The 19388-nt window shown below is 43.5% G+C and overlaps 1 long non-coding RNA gene across 1 annotated transcript in view; it reads right to left on the bottom strand.

The window, feature by feature from the left end:
- Nucleotides 1–19388, bottom strand: part of LOC126958212 (uncharacterized) — a 52356-nt gene that overhangs the window by 26299 nt on the left and 6669 nt on the right. The window contains exon 2 of the long non-coding RNA XR_007727150.1: nt 12040–12147. This is a non-coding gene — a long non-coding RNA (uncharacterized LOC126958212). The remainder of the gene's footprint in view (nt 1–12039; nt 12148–19388) is intronic.

Here is a 19388-nt window from a genome sequence, read left to right as displayed (position 1 = left end):
AGGACGAGGGGGCAAGAGGTCATGGTATTTGCCCTTCTCCTTTATCACCTGGTGGCCTGAAAGATTTCCTCATGGTCAGCAGTGAAATCCTTCAAGCTGAAAGGCCTTCCCTTGGGATGGAAAAGGGATCAAAGAGAAGCTGTTGTTACAAAGGCCTGAGTTGTCCCGAGATCAGAGAAAGGCCCTTGAGGAAGCATATCTAACAGGAGAAGGACACAGGCTTACTGTTGAAAGCAAAGAAGAAAAGGGAGGTTGTGGAGCGAGCAAGCCCTAGACTGAGGCTTGGTCCTGACGGTTGCTATTTAGAAACTGCATGATGTTGTTATCATGAATTGATACAATATTATTTAACATTCTCTTCCCAATTGGGAAGGTGAGATGTGACTCACTAAAAACTCCAGAGTGGCTGTAGGTTGCATTAATAAAAAAATGAGGTCAAAGCCAAGACAGGTGAATCCCTGAACAGTGCTGGTTGAACAGCTCTGAGGTTTATCTTTGCTTCAGGGCTATGCCCTTGAACAGGAGTAAAAGCAAAATATGGGAAGACCTCAGAGGAGCCTGTCTATAGTCAGAGAGGATGCACCAGGCCATGTCCTGTGATATGGAAGGGAAGGGAGGATGCCTTAGCATGGAGGGCAGAGTCTCCTAAACAGCCTCTTTCTGGAAGATTAGCCTTATGGTATGCAGCCAAGAGCGGCCGAACTGAGCACACTGGGAGGATTAAAGGGCAAGGAAGGCAAGATTTTCCCATAATCTGGATTTTGTATCAAGATCAAAGAGGCTGTCGACCAGGTGATGAGCACCCTTTCAACAGAGAGCTGCAAGGTGCTTCCTGCTTTACATGGGAGATGACTGAGGTGGACATTGGGTTGCTAATGGGATCAGGATTCTCAGATTGCCTCTCCAAGAGAAGTCTTCTGCTTCTGTATATCTCAGGAGCTAAGGAATTGCCATGAAAATGTTATTCCCTTAACAGCCAGCAAAGGGAGTTTCTCATTCTAAAGGCAGGCAGAGGAGTTCTTCTCTTCTAAAGAAACACTTGAGTGTTGGAGTCAGAGATGCAGGGAGATGGTGGCAAAGGTAAGAGGGGCTCGCTGCTCTGGCACCAGATGGTTCAGCAATACTTGTCATGTACCCGGGACCTCCCTGGTGGAGGAGAAATGACTTCCACAGCCTCTGCTGGAACCGGGCCGAGGCTGTGTGAGGAAGTGAACATGAAACCTGTGAACTGTCACTCCCACAGCCAGTTTGTTTTTTATCAAGACAAGCCATTGTGGAAGCTTTCTGAAGAGTGGATTTGTGGCTGAGTGCAGTGGCTCACATCTGTAATCCCAGGACTTAGTGAAGCAGAGGCAGGTGGATCCTTTGAGCCCAGGAGTCTGAGACCAGCGTGGGCACTATGGCAAAAAAAGGTCTCTTAGAAAAAAATACAACAAAATAGCTGGGTGTGGGGTGCGTGCCCATAGTCCCAGCTACTGAGGAGGCTGAGGTGTGAGGATGGCTTGAGCCTGGGAGGCATAGGTTGCAATTAGCCTAGATCACACCTCTGCACTCCAATCTGGGCAATAGAGCCAGACTATATCTAAAGGACAAAGTCTCTCTCTCTCTCTTCCCAAGTTGCTCCTTTCTGAGGTCTGCAATTGGATGGCCCCTCTCATCATTTGGCTTCAGCTCAGATGTCCAGCTGCCCTCAGGAAGCTGCCTCCTATACCTGTGACCTCATCACTTGTCACTCTCTACCACCATGCCTTGGCTCACGTTCCACAGCACTCATCTCTCTTAAGGAATTCACATAAGTGGTATGTGCTTGATATTTACTGTCTGTTTCCTCACCCCTCAATGGTATTTTGACCACACCAAAGCAGGAAGTATGGTGATCCTGTTGACTTCTGTTTGTCCAGAAATGAGGACAGTGCCTAACACATGGCAGGTGCTCAAGAACTACTGATAGGACTTATAAACTATTGATAGAATTTAGAATCACAGGTCAAGTTCAGACCCAAAGCAACTTTATCAACCTCACACAGTTACTACTTGCAGAGAAGAAAGACCATCCTGGCCTTGGTTCTTTATAAACTTTATTGCAAATTCTTGTGTTGCTTCTGTAAGATAGAAGACATTAGCCACAGTTTATGGATCAGCAACCTCAAAACACACACGTATGCACACACACACACACACACACACACATATTTGTTTTTCTGCTAGACAAAACTCCTGTGGGTCTCAGAAAGTCCCTAGAAATGTCACAGCCGAGGTTCTAATTTTGTGGGCTATAGGCCCAGCTGATCAAGAATCCAGGGCACAGGGGACAAGCAGGACCAATGTTTAAGAACATCCCCCTTCCAGGGCCAGCTCCAGCTTCCCAGGGCCAGAAAAGTTCACCGCACATTGAGGCTCACTCCCAGCGGACAGCATCCTAACCAGAGTCAGATGTTTCAGCTACAGGAGACAGGCCAGTCCCTATAAGTTTGGGAAAACTTGAAAGAATTCTGGAAGAGCCATAAATCTTGAACTGGAGCCTTTTATCAACCTCTAATTTATCATGGTCTCTGAATTACTTTGACTGGAAAAGTCATAATCCATATGTACTGGAAATTTGGTCGACACAGGCCTGCTTTTCGTGACAAGAGTGGTTCTTGACACATGTGATTTAGCTTAAAGAGATTCCACGTGGTGGCAACTTGTCTCTACATCCCTCACTCCCGTGCTGGTCATGCTCATTCATTCAGCAGACATTCTCAGACCATCTCCACATTGCCATGTCTTACATTTGCTTATAGAGAGAGAGAGAGAGAGAAGACAATTCTATTCCCAAGACACTTGACATGGAATGAGAAACATAGAGAAGCAGACAATTACATTTTAGTGTAATAAATGCCAGAGAAGCCAAGCGTGGCGTCTTGTGAGGCCGCCAAGTAAGGGCATGTGACTAAACCTAGGGCATCAGAGAAGGCTACCTGGAAAAGGCAATGCCTCCTCTGAGACGTAAAAGCCTTCAGAAAGCAAGGACTGTATAAAGGCCTGAAGATGATAACACGAAATGGTGGGGATCTAAAATTAGCAAGGTGTGGCTTAAACTAGAGCAGATGACATTGTAGGCATGTTGCTAGGGCCTGGTATATAGGAAGATCTCTTCTCTGAATTCCAGACACATCCCATGGGCATGCCTGGCATCTGCATTTGGTTGGCTGATGGACCATCTCCCACCTAACGTGGCCAAAGCAAAACTCTTGATTCCCTCCCATGACCATACTTCTTCTCCCAAGCCTGTCTCATGTCAGTTCTTCCCCATCTTGGCCCATGGCTCCACCATGTGCCCATTTGATCAGGCCCCAAGTCTGGAAGTTAAACTTGTCTCTTCTCTTCCCATAAACTCCCTCATCTGGTCCATCAGTAAGTCCTGCTGGTTTTACCTTCAAAGCACACCCCAATCTGTTTATGTGTCACCATCCTACTCTACCACCCTAGCCCAGGCTTCCATCTGCTCTTGTCAGCTTCCTGTAGGTATTTCCTGTATAGGACTCTGGATTCCTTACCAGCAGGAATGGTGACACACTCATCATAGTGTCCCCAGCACTGATCACAACTGCTTGGATACATGCCTACCTGTGCACAATTGAGACTATTTGAAAGTCATAAAAAATGTTCAATTTGCCTTCAGTCCTTTCTCACATGTGTTTAGTAAAGGCAGAGTAAAGAGCATAAATGACAAATCCTCCCAATTTGGGAATATCCCTGTGTACCAGCTCCTAAACCCAGTGCTAAGGACAAGAGTGTGCAGAGACACAAGAAGTGACCTTATGGAGCTTAGAGCCTAGTGGGCAAGGCAGAGGAACGGCCAGTCATAACAGAATGAGAAAGGACCCTGATGTAGGTCATTGTGGGTGCTGGCAGGCTTGGCTTAGGGGTGCCTATTGTGGCTTTGAGGAGTTGAGTCAGCTGCAATAGAGATGGTTCTTGGGGCAGGAGATGCAGTGGCAGTGTGAGTTTGGGGGAAGACTCTGCAGTGATCCTTTTACATCCCTTTAGTGAGGATGACCGCACAAGTCATTTGCTTTTTGCATCAGTGCGATCATCAGTAACCTGTCCTCCTCCTCACTTTTATTATCTAAAGTGTCCCTGTATGAACAATACATTTAATGGCCTCCCTATTTGTAGGAGAATATTGTCACTGCCAGGGCACCCACCAGTATAACAGAAGGAGCTTTTTCCTAATGCACAGTGGACTAAAGTTGAATCTTTCAGTTAGAAAAAGCTTCTTAAGTAATCCTAAGGCCACTCCCACTGTCCTGTGCACCAGCACACACTGAACTGGGGAGGACACATGCACACTGACCAGCTACTGTGTGTGAAGTATCCACAAAACACTTCCAGGTGCAACAGCCCAGGGATAGGGGAGCTCTTTACCTTGTAGATGAAGAAACAGGACTTAAGTCATTTTTTTCACAAGGCCACATACTCAGTTCATGCTAGAACCAGCATTATCTGGATTCTACAGTTTATTCACTTTTTTACACTCTGTCGATGCTCACTTTGGCCCTTTCTGAGACAGCTAGAAACCAGGACCATGGGGGTTTGTTCATATGATGCTGGTTTATTTCTTTAGTCCTTCTTACTATTTTTGCCTTGGTTGTTGTTAACACTCTTCCTCCTCCCTAAGTGCCACTAAAGGAAATTTCAAGTCTGTGGACATCAGCTTGATTCTGGTTACTACCACCTGACTCATGGTAAAACCTACACCCACCTTTCCGGTTTTGAAGAAAGTAGTTTATTTTGGCTTTATTTGCTTCTTTCAGTTCAGGAGATGTGATGGTTAATATGGAGTGGCAACTTAACTGGATTGAAGGATGCAAACTATTGTTCCTAGGTGTGTCTGTGAGGGTGTTGCCAAAGGAGATTAACATTTGAGTCCGTGAACGGGGAAAGGCAGACCCACCCTCCATCTGGGTGGGCACCATCTAATCAGCTGCCAGCGTGGCTAGGATGAAGCACACAGAAGGAAGTGGAATGAGCAGACTCGCTGAGTCTTCCGGCCTTCATGTTTCTCCCACGATGGATGCTTCCTGCCCTCTAACATTGTACTTCAAGTTCTTCAGCTTTTAGACTCTTGAACTTACACCAGTGATTTTCCAGGGGCTCTCAGGCCTTTGGCCACAGACTGAAGGCTGCACTGTCGGCTTGCTTACTTTCGAGATTTTGGAACTTGGACTGTCTTCCTTCCTCCTCAGCTTGCAGATGGCCTATTGTAGAAGTTCACCTTGTGATCGTGTGAGTCAACACTCCTTAATAAACTCCCTTTTGTATGTATTATACATCTATCTTATTAGTTCTGTCCCTCTACAGAACTCTGAATAATACAGGAGAGAGAAAATTTATATTTTGTTCTGCATTGCTGACCGCCTATTCAAGCCAGCAAGAAAGCTGATCCTAAAGGAAGTTGTACAAGACATGTAAGTTCCCTTTAGTTGATGACCTTGAAGCTGCCTCTCCATCCTGCCCCTAAGGTTTCAGAATCTGGTAAAAACACCACTATGTCATGCATCCACCACTACAAAACCTGCACTTGCTAAACCGATGTGTACCCCATGCTTTATTGCATGTCTACTAAGCATCAGGTACTTAGCAAATAACCTTACGGGGCAGGCCATGATATTACATTTTATGTATGAGGACAATGAGGCTTATACATTGAGGATATTTAGAGGATGCAGTGACTTGTTTTGGAAGGTCATAATTGGGTGTGGAATGTAGACATACACCACGAGTTGCCTAATTCTAATCCTGGGTCCTTTGTTTCTCATCAGGCTACTTCCATCTCCCCATGAAAGAAAAGAACTCTGCATAATGAATCAGAGAAAAACCTTGGGTTCAAAGTATTTATAGTCAAAAGGGACAGATAGAATGGCCTTCCTGGCACAGGTGGCAAAACAGGCCAAGGTATGGGGGTAGAGCTCTCCTCGTCTACTTTGGAGATGAGCACATTACCTGTTTAGCTAGAGTGCTGCGTGTATGCACGTGTTAGGATGTCTAAGAATGTGTGTAGATATGCTTGTCCATGTACATGTGTGTACATGTGTGTACATGTTTGTATGGCATGAATAAATTTTAGAAAATTAAGTTGCAACCCAATCCTGGAAAAGTTAGCACCGTGTTAAGCAGCATGTGTCTTTATGTATTTTTAATAAAGAGCCAATGATGATTTTTTTTTTACCTGGAAATGTGATTAGAATGTGAAACTACCAGTAAGGTGACTGTTTTCCCAACTGAATCCCCAATCCAGCCTTAAGTTTGGGACTTATTAAATTTGTCCTTGTAGAGGCAATTCTAAGCAGTCAATAGCATTCATGTATTCATTCAACAACCATTTAGTGAATATCTGCTTGATGCCGGATACTGTTTCGTTTCAATGTTAACAGTTGCAATCTGATAGGGAAGATATAATATGTATATGAATAGAGCATTGCAAAACAGTGTTCTGGAGTTGATGGAGACAAACATGGTTATTATGGGCACCTAAAGACCTTCCAAGCAAATCTGGAGGTTCATTGAAAACTTCTTTGAAGAGTTGTTGCATAGGCTGAATCTCGCAGGATGACTAGGAGTTAGCCCAGGAATGTAGAGAATATGCCAAAGACAGGAAACTGAAGAGAGAAGGCACTGGGGCAAAGCAGAGGTTGGGGTGATAGCAGAAGTATTTACTAGTCACTGAAAAGTCAGGTGCTTCCCTTTGTAGGTAGGTAGGGCCATGGGACTACTTCTAGCCTACCGGTTGCAAGCAGAAGTGTTGTGTGTCACTTCCAGGCTCCAGCATTTACAAGCTGATGTGAAAATCTCAACCCTCTACCCCCTGCTACTCCACTCATGGAGGCCACATATGGAGATCACTGCAGCCTGGATCACTGAGTCACTGCATGGAGGACATTTTCCTTGGAGAGTCACCCAATGTGCATTAAGAGTTTGGGTTAAGCCATTGAAATGCTGAGGTTTATGTTATGACTGGAGCCTAGTATAGTCTATTCTAACTAATACAGCAGGTGTTGGGATTCTAACGAGTTTGATATTGCCAAAGATAAAAAGCAATGCAGAGGAAGAAGTACCTGAAAATGCCTTACCTAAATTCCAGCTTCTTGAACCCTTTACTTACCAACTGATGCTAAAATTCCCTCTTCATCCTTCCCATTGAGGAGAAATGGTGTTTGAAGCATCTGATGAAGCAATTTCAGCAAAACTGAAAAAGTGCACCACTTATTTCCACTTTCTTTTCCTCCCTCTTCTTAGCCTACAAATCTTAGTCAGACCCATAGTTGGGCCTGAGCCATAACCAGACAAACTCTCCTTTCAGGGCACAGGGAATTTTCTTTGCTCACTGCTGAATCATAGGAGCCTCAAACCATGCATTGCATGAAGAAGGTACTCAATAAATATTTATTGATTGAGCATCCCAAGGAAAAGATGAACATAGGTGTCCCAGGAGAGAGAGGAGGGTCGCACTGCAAGGTCTGAAGACTCATGTTGATGTCCCAGATGCCTGACTTCGAATCAGCGCCCCCATCTCTCTGAGGCTCAGTGTTGATGTCCAGCAAATGAGAGTAACATGCCTACCTCCCAAGTTTAAAACTTCACTATCTTATGAAGGTGAAAGCTTTCCCAACCCTGCCAATACCTTAATCTTGGACTTCTAGACTCTAGAAATGTCAGAAAACAAACTTCTATTGTTTAAGCTGCCCAGTGTGTAGTATTTTGTTATGGAAGCCCTAACAAACTAATCTACCCACCAATATAAACTAACATAAATGGTGCAGTCATTCAGCCATTCAACAAACATACACTGAGCACCTTCCAAATATACCTGTGACCTTGGTAGGCTAGGCTCTGGGCAGAAAAGATAAATTATGTAAGTTTTTTTTTTATTCTAAAGGAAAATTATTGTCCATGCTTGTGCATGGTCCTGTCCTGATAAAACTGATGTAAGATGATATGAGATGGTATATTATGACAATTGCATTCATTCATTCAATAAGCATTTATCCATACTTCTTAAAGGATAAGCATTAGAGACACGAGACAGTGATGCAGTGACTCTGATCCCCAGGCTGCTGACAGTCCCATAGAGGCAATAATTAGAGCTGGGGTCCTGGACTCAGACTTCATAGGTTCAAATCCCAGCTCTGCCATCTGTTAGCTCTGTGTGTATGGAGAGAGTCTTTGGACTATTTATGTCTCTGTTTTTTAAACTGTCAAAAGGATATTGAAGAGCCTCAACTGCAAGTTTGCTGTGAGGATGTTGTAGAACTGTTCCTATAGGAAGCTCAAGCTGGTGGGTGTTGCATTCTTATTTACAGAGTAATGATGGGCTGTAATTTAGCACACAAACGCAGCCCCAGAGGCAATGTCCTTAGAATTAATTTTGAATGTTCATACAAAAGACAATTTGCAGACAGGAGGCCATTTTAATCAAGGGATGAGGAAAATGGCCCTGTGAGAAGAATCAGTCCTCAGAAGTCCAGTGGTCCACCTATCCAACCTCTTTGGGTTTCAGTTTTCTAGACTGAAAAATAGAAATTACAGTATTTTCCTCATGCTGAAATATGTTAGCATCAGAATTTGGGCATAAACTATCATTATTCTTGCACTTTACACATGAGAAAACTGAGGCAAGACTATGAGTGAGTAGGCCCAGGTCACTTTGCTGCTAAATGTCAGAGCACCTGTGCCGTGTGATCTTTTTTTTTCTTTTTTTGAGACAGGTTCTCATTGTCACCCAGGCAGGAGTGTAGTGGTGCAAACATGGCTCACTACAGCCTTTACTTCCAGAGTTCAAGTGATCCTCTTGCCTCAGCCTCTTGAGTAGCTGGGACAACAGGTATGTTGTCACCATGCCAGGCTATTTATTTATTTATTTATTTATTTATATTAGTTTAATGTCTTATAGAGATGAAGTCTTGCTATGTTGTCCAGGTTTGTCTCGTGGGTTCAAGTGATCCTCCAACCTTGGTCTTTCAGCATGCTGGGATTACAGGAGTAAGCCACCGTGCCCTGCCTGTGCTGTGTTTTGATTCCAGAATCCACACTCTCGACTGCTAATGGGCTGGGAGAAATGACCTGCAGTTCCTTAAGTGGTAGCAGGAAAGAAGTGGGCATGCAGGATCTCAGGGGAGGTCAGGGAAAAGGATGGGGACTGCCCTCAACGATGGGAGAATGTTTATTAATGCACACGGGATGAGCTCTGAGGACCCTCTAGAACACTGATTCTGTCAGCCCTCCCATTTCTGCAGACACGTGGCCCCACCTTCCTCCACTTCTCCTGCGGAGCAGGGTGTGCTGTCGATTGTCGATGCACAAGGATTGGCTGTGTGCATGTGCTGTGCGCTGCAGGGACAGGTGAGGGGTTACTAGAATCTGTCAGCATCCCTCCAAGACAGCCTGGTGTCACACTCACCATTCCTGATTTCTTTTGTTAGTCTCAGAATAGTGACTTAGAACAATTATATTCATTTCACAATTAACATTCTTTTTTGCACACTAGCTGAAAAGTAATGGAACCTTGACTCTCCACTTATGAGGCAGAGCTGACAGCTGAGTGTGGATGTGGGCGCTGGCCTCTTGGGGAAAACACAGCTGTGGCAGCCTTCACCATGGTTTTGGGTAACACCTTCCCACCTTCCATTCAGTTTTGCTTGTGTGCTTGTTTGGTTTTGGTTAGAGAACAAAACATTGAAACATTGGTGAATGTATTTTTTTTTTTATATTCTCGTTAAAATAACCCTTGACTCCCGGCTCATTAAAGTCGTCATGTTGGCAAAGATTCCCTCAGGACCTGAAATGTTGATTCCGACTTCGCTGCATATGGAGGTAAATTAGTATGATCTGTATCACTTATTGAGGAATTTGCAATTTTAGATTCAAACGTGTCCCATCTGTTCGGCCTGGCCTGTTCTTCTGCCCCAGGGCTTGAGACAACACCCTCTCTCATCCTCTCTGTCGGCTATGGGATTTGATGCTGTGTCTTGTCATTGATGTTCCTTTAGAAACTGAAGATGTCCTTAAGACTCCACTCAAACTCGGCCTTCTTCTGTTCTGAATTGAATAGTGTTTTCTCAAATGTTTATGTACAACCAGAACTGCAGAATGTGAGTTGATTTGGAAATAGGTTCTTTGAGGTGTAAACAAATGAAGATAGGCCTTATTGGATTAGCATAGGTAGGCTCTAATCCACTGGCTGGTGTTCTCATAAGGAGAGGGACATTTGGACACAGAGACATGCTCACTCAGAGGGCAGGTGATATAAAGACAGATGCAGGGAACACTGCGTGAAGATGGGAGATGAGTCCACAAGATGGAAATGCTATGGACAGCCAGAAAATCAGCAGCTTCTAGCAGAGAGGGGTGGGGCAGATCCCTAGGCCCCCAATAGGACCAACCCCATGGACACCTTGATTTCAGACTTCTCTCCACAACTGCCAGACAATGGATTTCGATTGTTTTCAGGCACCCAGTTTGTGGCCGTTGGTTACAGCAATCCTGGGAAACGAAAGCGCCTTCTCACCACCTAACAGTGATGGCCTTTGGTCTCTGACTGGCATTCTTACTACTTCCCAGGTTCACCTCTTCCTGGGAGGTCAACATTGCTCAATGACTTGCTTCTAAACTCCTTAAGACACTGAGGCAACATTCCCTCCCTCTTAGCCACAGCCTGGACAACCCATCTCACTCTGCCTTTCTTTGTGTGTCCCTCTCTGAATATGTTTACCCAGCTTCCTGTTACTTGTAACCCATTTCAGTCAACATCCAAAAGCCCTTATGATGTGTCAAACACAGGACCAGGCACGGTGGCAGTAAATCTGGTGTCTGGAAATGTTTATCATAGTGCAGGTCCCTTCTGACGCCAGAGAGGAAACACTCTAACCCTTCCTCCCCATACCTGGCACGGCAGTCTAAAATCAAAGGTCTAATGATCATGCATTAGACATTGATGTGGTTTCACCATTCTGTTTTAATCATGAGTGTACTTGCAAGATGCCATGAAGAATCTCTAATGTGGTGACGATGGTCAGAGGTGGAATAGGGAAATACAGCACTCTGTTCTCTTGTAGTCTTGGGGTAACTCCCTTTTCCTAAGGTCTGTTAGCACTTCCAGATCAGATGTAATGATGGGGCAGGTTCCAAATAGTGTACATTCCCCTCAATTCAGATATAGGATGGGTCTTTCTTTTAGGACTTTAGGCCACACAAAGAGAGCTCCTGTGCCCTTCAGGGTTTGAGAGCGTATCCTTCCCAAACAGCTGTCAGAACAGGAGCTGGGAAGGCTATGAGAGAAGCAGGACAGAGAGGGGCTGAGGATAGATGCATCCACAGGTAGGCTGGTGTTTGGAGGCAGAGTCAGCTGGAGATGAGGAAGATTCTTCTACCAGGTGGGCAGTTGTGTGTCTGGAAGTGGTGACAGGAGGCACAGGCCAGTGACAAGCAGATAGCCATGACTAGGGATTGGGTCTTGAGTAGGACTTGGTTGGCAGGAAGACCCTGGGGATGGGAGATCCGTGGGTAGTCCATGAACAAGACCCAGGAAAATGGACAGGCATTCAGGAGGGGAGAGTTGCTGCTGGGTGGATGGCCTCCAGCTAGATGATAGAATGTGGGAAAGGAAGGAGATGGGAAATAGATAGAAAGACTCTCAGGTGAGAGGGCTCTCCCTCTGGCAGCCCCAGGCCCTGCCTAGATGCCAAGACCCAAGAGACCAGTCCCTGCTTACAATGGGAACCCGCTATAGTAGAAGAAGTTCAAGGGCTACCACAGAAGGCTCAAGGGAAGTTACAAGATTGCACTGTAGGATTTGGGAAAAGGGTGACAACTTGGAAAGATGCGAAAGGAAGTCTTCAGAAGCACATGAGGCAGCCATCATCAAAGTTGGCCTTGGACTTGGTCTCCTGAGACTCTGCCCAGAATTTTAAATCATTCTCGATCAGCAGCAGGATCTAATGGGGGCAGATGAAAGTCAAATGGGCAGAGTTTAGGGCATAGCAGAGCAGATGCACTCACCTAGTTAGGCCAGTCCAGCTTCTGAGACATCTTATTGAGAGTCCATCTCTCAGGGAGAGCAGGAAGAAGAACAAGAAGGAGGCTGCCCCACCATTGTCTCAGTGGCTTCTGAGAGACATTGTAAGGAGTCATGATTGACCCATTGTAAAAGGCAACCATATGGTGCATTAAACCATATGGTGTTAAAAAAAAAAAAGAGACATGAATAACAAGAAAATAAGTCGCATTAACTCCTTTGCATTTCCAAAGTGATAAGACTATTAAATGTATATATTTCTATAGTGTCTGAGAGTTAAAGATCAGCCCCAAAGGGGAGGCCATGGTAGGATATTAAAAGTTTAATGAGGTGCAGTTTCAGAGGTGTTAACATTTGACAACCAGAAACAGAAGTAGCCCCAAACTTTTAATCTGAAACAGACAATAAATGATGGACAAAGAGGTTACTTGCTTAGAGCAAGGCTCTGACCACAGGGATATCCGAGAAGAGGAGAAATTAGATCTGGATGCTAGGCTGGGATATGAGCTAACAAAATGCTTGGCTTAGGCTTCTTAGCCTTAAAATGTAGTTTTGTGGCCAGATGGAAATAATTAATAGAAACATTGAGCTCAGTGCTGGGCCATGGTGGGTACTGATGGTAGCTGCATAGACTGGGCATCAGAGTGGGTGTTATCACATTTTTGCTAGCATTAAGTAGTTTCTGAAACCAGGAAGGCTCAGAGGGGCTGTGTTCTGCACTGTGCCAAGTGATTCTTGCTATCGCATTCATTAAACTTTGTGTAATAATTTGATTTTACCAAACTTCAACATTTGGTGGAACAGCTCACAGTAAAATAAGCCTGACTCAGATCGTTCTAATGAAATCACCCCTATATTAAAGAGGTTTCAGTATCATTTCTGGAATGCGTCCAGGTGGTTGATTTCTAAGGAAGAAGGAAAGGGGGTTTTGATGTGTCAGAAATTCAAATGAGGGAGTGGATGGCAAGATGGCCAAAAAGGAACAGCTCTGGTCTGTAGCTCCCAGTGAGATCAATGCAGAAGGCAGATTATTTCTGCATTTCCAACCAAGGTACTCGGCTCATTGGGACTGGTTGGACAGTGGGTGCAACCCCCAGAGGGTGAGCCAAAGGAGGATGGGGCATCACCTCACCAAGGAAGCACAAGGGGTAGGGGAACTCCCTCCCCTAGCCAAGGGAAGCCACAAGGGACTGTGCCATGAGGAATGGTGTACCCCAGCCCAGATACTATGCTTTTCCCGTGGTCTTCACAACCTGCAGACTAGGAGATTCCCTCAGGTGCCTACACCACCAGGGCCCTGGGTGTCAAGCACAAAACTGTGCAGCAATTTGAGCAGACATAGAGCTAGCTGCAGGAGTCTTTTTTTTTTTTTTTTCATAACCTAGTGGTCCCCAGAACATCACTGACACAGAACCGTTCACTCCCTTGGAAAGGGGGCTGAAGCCATGGAGCTCAAGTGGTCTTGCTCCATGGATCCCACCCCCACAGAGTCCAGCAAGCTAAGATCCACTGGCTTGAAATTCTCTCTGCCAGCACAGCAGTCTTAAGTTGACCTGGGATGCTCGAGCTTGGTGGGGTTGGGGGATTGGGGGGTGGGCACTCCACCATTACTGAGGCTTGAGTAGGCAGTTTTCCCCTCACAGATAAACAAAGCCACAGGGAAGTTTGAACTGGGCAGAACCCACCATAGTTCAGCAAAGCCACTGTAGCCAGACTTCCTCTCTAGATTCCTCCTCTCTGGGCAAAGCGTCTCTGAAAGAAAGGCAGCAGCCCCAGTCAGGGGCTTATAGATGAAACTCCCATCTCCCTGGGGCAGAGCACCTCAGGGAAGGGGCGGCTGTGGGCACAGCTTCAGCAGACTTAAACATTCCTGCCTGACAGCTCTGAAGAGAGCAGCGGATCTCCCAGCACAGTACTTGAGCTTTGCTAAGGGACAGACTGCCTTCTCAAGTCCCTGTGCCTCCTGACTGGGAGACACCTCCTAGCAGGGGTTGACAGACACCTCATACAGGAGAGCTCTGGCTGGCATCTTGTGAAGGCCTCTCTGGGATGAAGCTTCCAGAGAAAGGAACAGGCAGCAATCTTAGCTGTTCTGCGGCCTCCACTGGTGATATCCAGGCAAAGAAGTGTCTAGCAAACTCTAGCAGATGTGCAACAGAGGGGCCTGACTGTTAGAAGGAAAAATAACAAAGAGAAAGGAATTGCATAAACATCAACAAAAAGGACGTTCACTCAAAAACCCCATCCAAAGGTCACCAATATCAAAGACCAAAGGTAGATAAATCCATGAAGATGAGGAAAAAAAAAAAAAAAAAACAGCGCCAAAAGGCTGAAAATTCCGAAATCCAGAATGCCTCTTCTCCTCCAATGGATCACAACTCCTCACCAGCAAAAGAACAAAAATGGACAGAGAATGAGTTTGACGAATTGACAGAAGTAGGCTTCAGAAGGTGGGTAATAGCAAACTCCTCTGAGCTAAAGGAGCATGTTCTAACCCAATGCAAGGAAGCTAAGAACCTTGAAAAAAGGTTAGATGAATTGCTAACTAGAATAACCAGTTTAGAGAAGAACATAAATGACCTGATGGAGCTGAAAAACACAGCATGAGAACTTTGTGAAGCATACACAAGTATCAATCGTTGAATTGATCAAGTGGAAGAAAGGACATCAGAGACTGAAGATCAACTTAATGAAAAAAAGCATGAAGACAAAATTAGAGAAAAAAGAATGAAAAGGAATGAACAAAGCCTCCAAGGAATATGGGACTGTGTGATAAGACCAAATCTACATTTGATTGGTGTAACTGAAAGTGATGGAGAGAATGAAACCAAGTTGGAAAACATTCTTCAGGATATTATCCAGGAGAACTTTCCCAGTCTAGCAAGATGGGCCAACATTCAAATTCGGGGAATACAGAGAACACCACAAAAATACTCCTCGAGAAGAGCAACTCCAAGACACATAATCATCAGATTCACCACGGTTGAAATGAAGGAAAAAATGTTAAGGGCAGCCAGAGAGAAAGGTCGGGTTATCCACAAAGGGAAGCCCATCAGACTAGCAGTGGATCTCTCTGCAGAAACCCTACAAGCCAGAAGAGAGTGGGGGCCAATATTCAACATTCCTAAAGAAAAGAATTTTCAACCCAGAATTTCGTGTCCAGGCAAACTAAGCTTCATAAGTGAAGGAGAAATAAAATCATTTACAGACAAGCAAAATGCTGAGAGATTTTTGTCACCACCAGGCCTGTCTTACAAGCTCCTGAAGGAAACACTAAATATGGAAAGGAAAAACTGGTACCAGTCACTGCAAAAATATACCAAATTCTAAAGACTATCAATACTCTGAAAAAACTGCATCAACTAACGGGCAAAATAACCAGCTAGCGTCATAATAACAGAATCAAATTCACACATAACATGGGCTAAATGCCCCAATTAAAAGACACAGACTGGCAAATTGGATAAAGAGGCAAGACCCATCAGTGTGCTGTATTCAGGAGACCCATCTCACATGCAAAGACACACATAGACTCAAAATAAAGAGATGGAGGAAATTTTACCAAGGAAATGGAAAGCAAGAAAAGAAAAAAGAAATCAGGAGTTGCAATTCTAGTCTCTGACAAAACAGACTTTAAACTAACAAAGATCAAAAAAGACAAACAAGGGCATTATAATACAGGAGCACCCAGATTCATAAGGCAAGTTCTTGGAGACCTACAAGGAGACTTAGACTCCCACACAATAATAGTGGGACAGAAACTTAACAAGGATATTCAGGACTTGAACTCAGCTCTGGATCAAATGGAACTAATAGGCATCTACAGAACTCTCCACCCCAAATCAACAGAATATACATTCTTCTCAGTGCCACAACATTGCACTTATTCTAAAATTGACCACATAATTGGAAGTAAAAACTCCTCAGCAAATGCAAAAGAACGGAAATAATAAAAAACAGTCTTTCAGACCGCAGTGCAATCAAATTAGAACTCAAGATTAAGAAACTCACACAAAACCACACAACTACATGGAAACTGAACAATCTGCTCCTGAATGACTATGGAGTAAATAATGAAATTATGGCAGAAATAAGTACGTTCTTTGAAACCAATGAGAACAAAGACACAACATACCAGAATCTCCGGGACACAGCTAAAGCAGTGTTTAGAGGGAAATTTATAGCACTAAATGCCCACAGGAGAAAGCAGGAAAGATCTAAAATCAACACCCTAACATCACAATTAAAAGAACTAGACAAGCAAGAGCAAACAAATTCAAAAGCTAGCAGACGACAAGAAATAACTAAGATCAGAGCAGAACTGAAGGAGATAGAGACATGAAAAACCCTCCAAAAAATCAGTGAATCCAGGAGCTGGTTTTTTGAAAAGATAAACAAAATACATAGACTGGTAACCAGACTAATAAAGAAGAAAAGAGAGAAGAATCAAATAGACACAATAAAAAATGATAAAGGGAATAGCACCACTGATCCCAAGAAATACAAACTACTATCAGAGAATACTAGAAACACCTATATGCAAATAAACTAGAAAATCTAGAAGAAACGGATAAACTCCTGGACACATACACCCTCCCAAAACTAAACCAGGAAGAAGTTGAATCCCCAAATAGACCAATAACAAGCTCTGAAATTGAGGCAGTAATTAATAGCCTACCAACCAACAAAAGCTCAGGACCAGACAGATTTACAGGCGAATTCTACCAGAGGTACAAAGAGGAGCTGGTACCATTCCTTCTGAAACTATTCCAAACAATAGAAAAAGAGGGACTCCTCCGTAACTCATTTTATGAGGCCAGCATCATCCTGATACCAAAACTCCTGGACACATACACTTTCCCAAGACTAAACCAGGAAGAAGTTGAATCCCTGAATAGACCAATAACAAGTTCTGAAATTGAGGTGGTAATTAATAGGCTACCAATCACCAAAAGCCCAGCACCACACAGATTCACAACAGAGACACAACAAAAAAAGAAAATTTCAGGCCAATATCCCTGATGAACGTCAATGTGAAAATCCTCAATAAAATACTGGAAAACCGAATTCAGCAGCACATCAAAAAGCTTATCCAACATGATCAAATTGGCTTCATCCCTGGGATGCAAGGTTGGCTCAGCATACACAAATCAATAAACGTAATTTGTCACATAAACAGAACCAATGACAGAAACCAGACAATTATCTCAATAGACGCAGAAAGGGCCTTTGATAAAAGTCACCACTTCATGCTAAAAATTCTCAATAAACTAGGTATTGATAAAATGTATCTCAAAATAATAAGAGCTGTTTATGACAAACCCACAGGCAATATCGTACTGAATGGTCAAAAGCTGGAAGCATTCCCTTTGAAAACTGGCATAAGACAAGGATGCCTTCTCTCACCATTCCTATTCAACATAGTATTGGAAGTTCTGGCCAGGGCAATCAGAGAAGAGAAAGAAATAAAGAGTATTCAAATAGGAAGATAGCAAGTCAAATTGTCTCTGCAGATGACATGATTGTATATTTAGAAAATCCCATCGTCTCAGCCTAAAATCTCCTTAAACTGATAAGCAACTTCAGCAGTCTCAGGATACAAAATCAATGTGCAAAAATCACAGGCATTCCTGTACACCACTCATAGAGATCTAAATTATGAGTGAACTCCCACTCACAATTGCTGCAAAGAGAATAAAATACCTAGGAACACAACTTACAAGGGATGTGAAGAACTTCTTGAAGGAGAACTACAAACCACTGCTCAAGGAAATAAGAGAGGACACAACCATTGGAAAAACATTCCATCCTCATGGATAGGAAGAAACAATATTGTGAAAATTGCCATACTGCCCAAAGTAATTTATGGATTTAATGCTATCCCCATCAAGCTACCATTGACTTTCTTCATAGAATTGGAAAAAGCTACTTTAAATTTCATATGGAAACAAAAAACAGCCTGCATAGCTAAGACAATCCTAAGCAAAAAGAACAAAGCTGGAGGCATCACACTACCTAACTTTAAACTATACTACAAGGCTACAGTAACCAAAGCAGCATGGTACTGATACCAAAAGAGATACATAGACCAAAGGAACAGAACAGAGGCCTCAGAAATAACACCACACATCTACAACCATCTGATCTTTGACAAACCTGACAAAAACAAGCAATGTGGAAAGGATTCCCTATTTAATACATAGTGTTGAGAAAACTGACTAGTTATACGCAGAAAACTGAAACCAGACCCCTTCCTTACACATTATACAAAAATTAACTCAAGATGGATTAAAGACTTAAATGTAAAACCTAAAAACATAAAAACCCTAGAAGAAAACCTAGGCAATACCATTCAGGACATAGGCATGCGCAAAGACTTCCTGACTAAAACACCAAAAGAAATGGCAATAAAAGTCAGAATTGACTGCTGGGATCTAGTTAAATTAAAGAGCTTCTGCATAGCAAAAGAAACTATCATCAGAGTGAATATGCAACATACATAATGGGAGGAAATTTTTGCAATCTATCCTTTTGACAAAGGGCTAATATCCAGAATCTACAAGGAACTTAAACTAATTTACAAGAAAAAAAACAACCCCATCAAAAAGTGGGCAAAGGATATGAACAGACACTTCTCAAAAGAAGATATTTATGCAGCCAACAAACATATGAAAAAAAGCTCATCATCACTGGTCATTAGAGAAATGCAAATCAAAATCACAATGAGATACCAACTCATGCCAGTTTTAATAGTGATATTAAAATGTCAGGAAACAATAGATGCTGGAGAGGATGTGGAGAAATAGGGATACTTTTACACTGTTGGTGAAGTGTAAATTAGTTCAACCATTATTGAAGACAGTGTGGCAAATCCTTAAGGATCTAGAACCAGAAACACCATCTAGCCCAGCAATCCCATTACTGGGTGTATACCCAAAGATTTATAAATCATTCTACTATAAAGACACATGCACACATATGTCTATTGTAGCACTATTCACAATAGCAAAGACTAGGAACCATCCCAAATGCCTATCATGATAGACTAGGTAAAGAAAATGTGGCACATATACACTATGGAATATTATGCAGCCATAAATAAAGAATGAACTCATGTCCTTTGCATGGACATGTGTGAAGCTGGAAACCATCATTCCCAGCAAACTAACACAGGAACAGAAGACCAAACACCACATGTTCTCACTCATAAGTGGGAGTTGAACAATGAGAACACATGGACACAGGGAGGGGAACATCACACACCGGGGCCTGTCAGGGGGTGGGGGACTAGGGGAGTATAGCATTAGGAGAAATACCTAATGAAGATGACAGG

The sequence above is a fragment of the Macaca thibetana genome, chromosome 7 (genome assembly GCF_024542745.1).
Source record: "Macaca thibetana thibetana isolate TM-01 chromosome 7, ASM2454274v1, whole genome shotgun sequence".
Classification (NCBI taxonomy): Eukaryota; Metazoa; Chordata; class Mammalia; order Primates; family Cercopithecidae; genus Macaca; species Macaca thibetana.
Note: the sequence above shows the minus strand (reverse complement) of the source record. Positions and strands in the feature narration are given on the sequence as shown.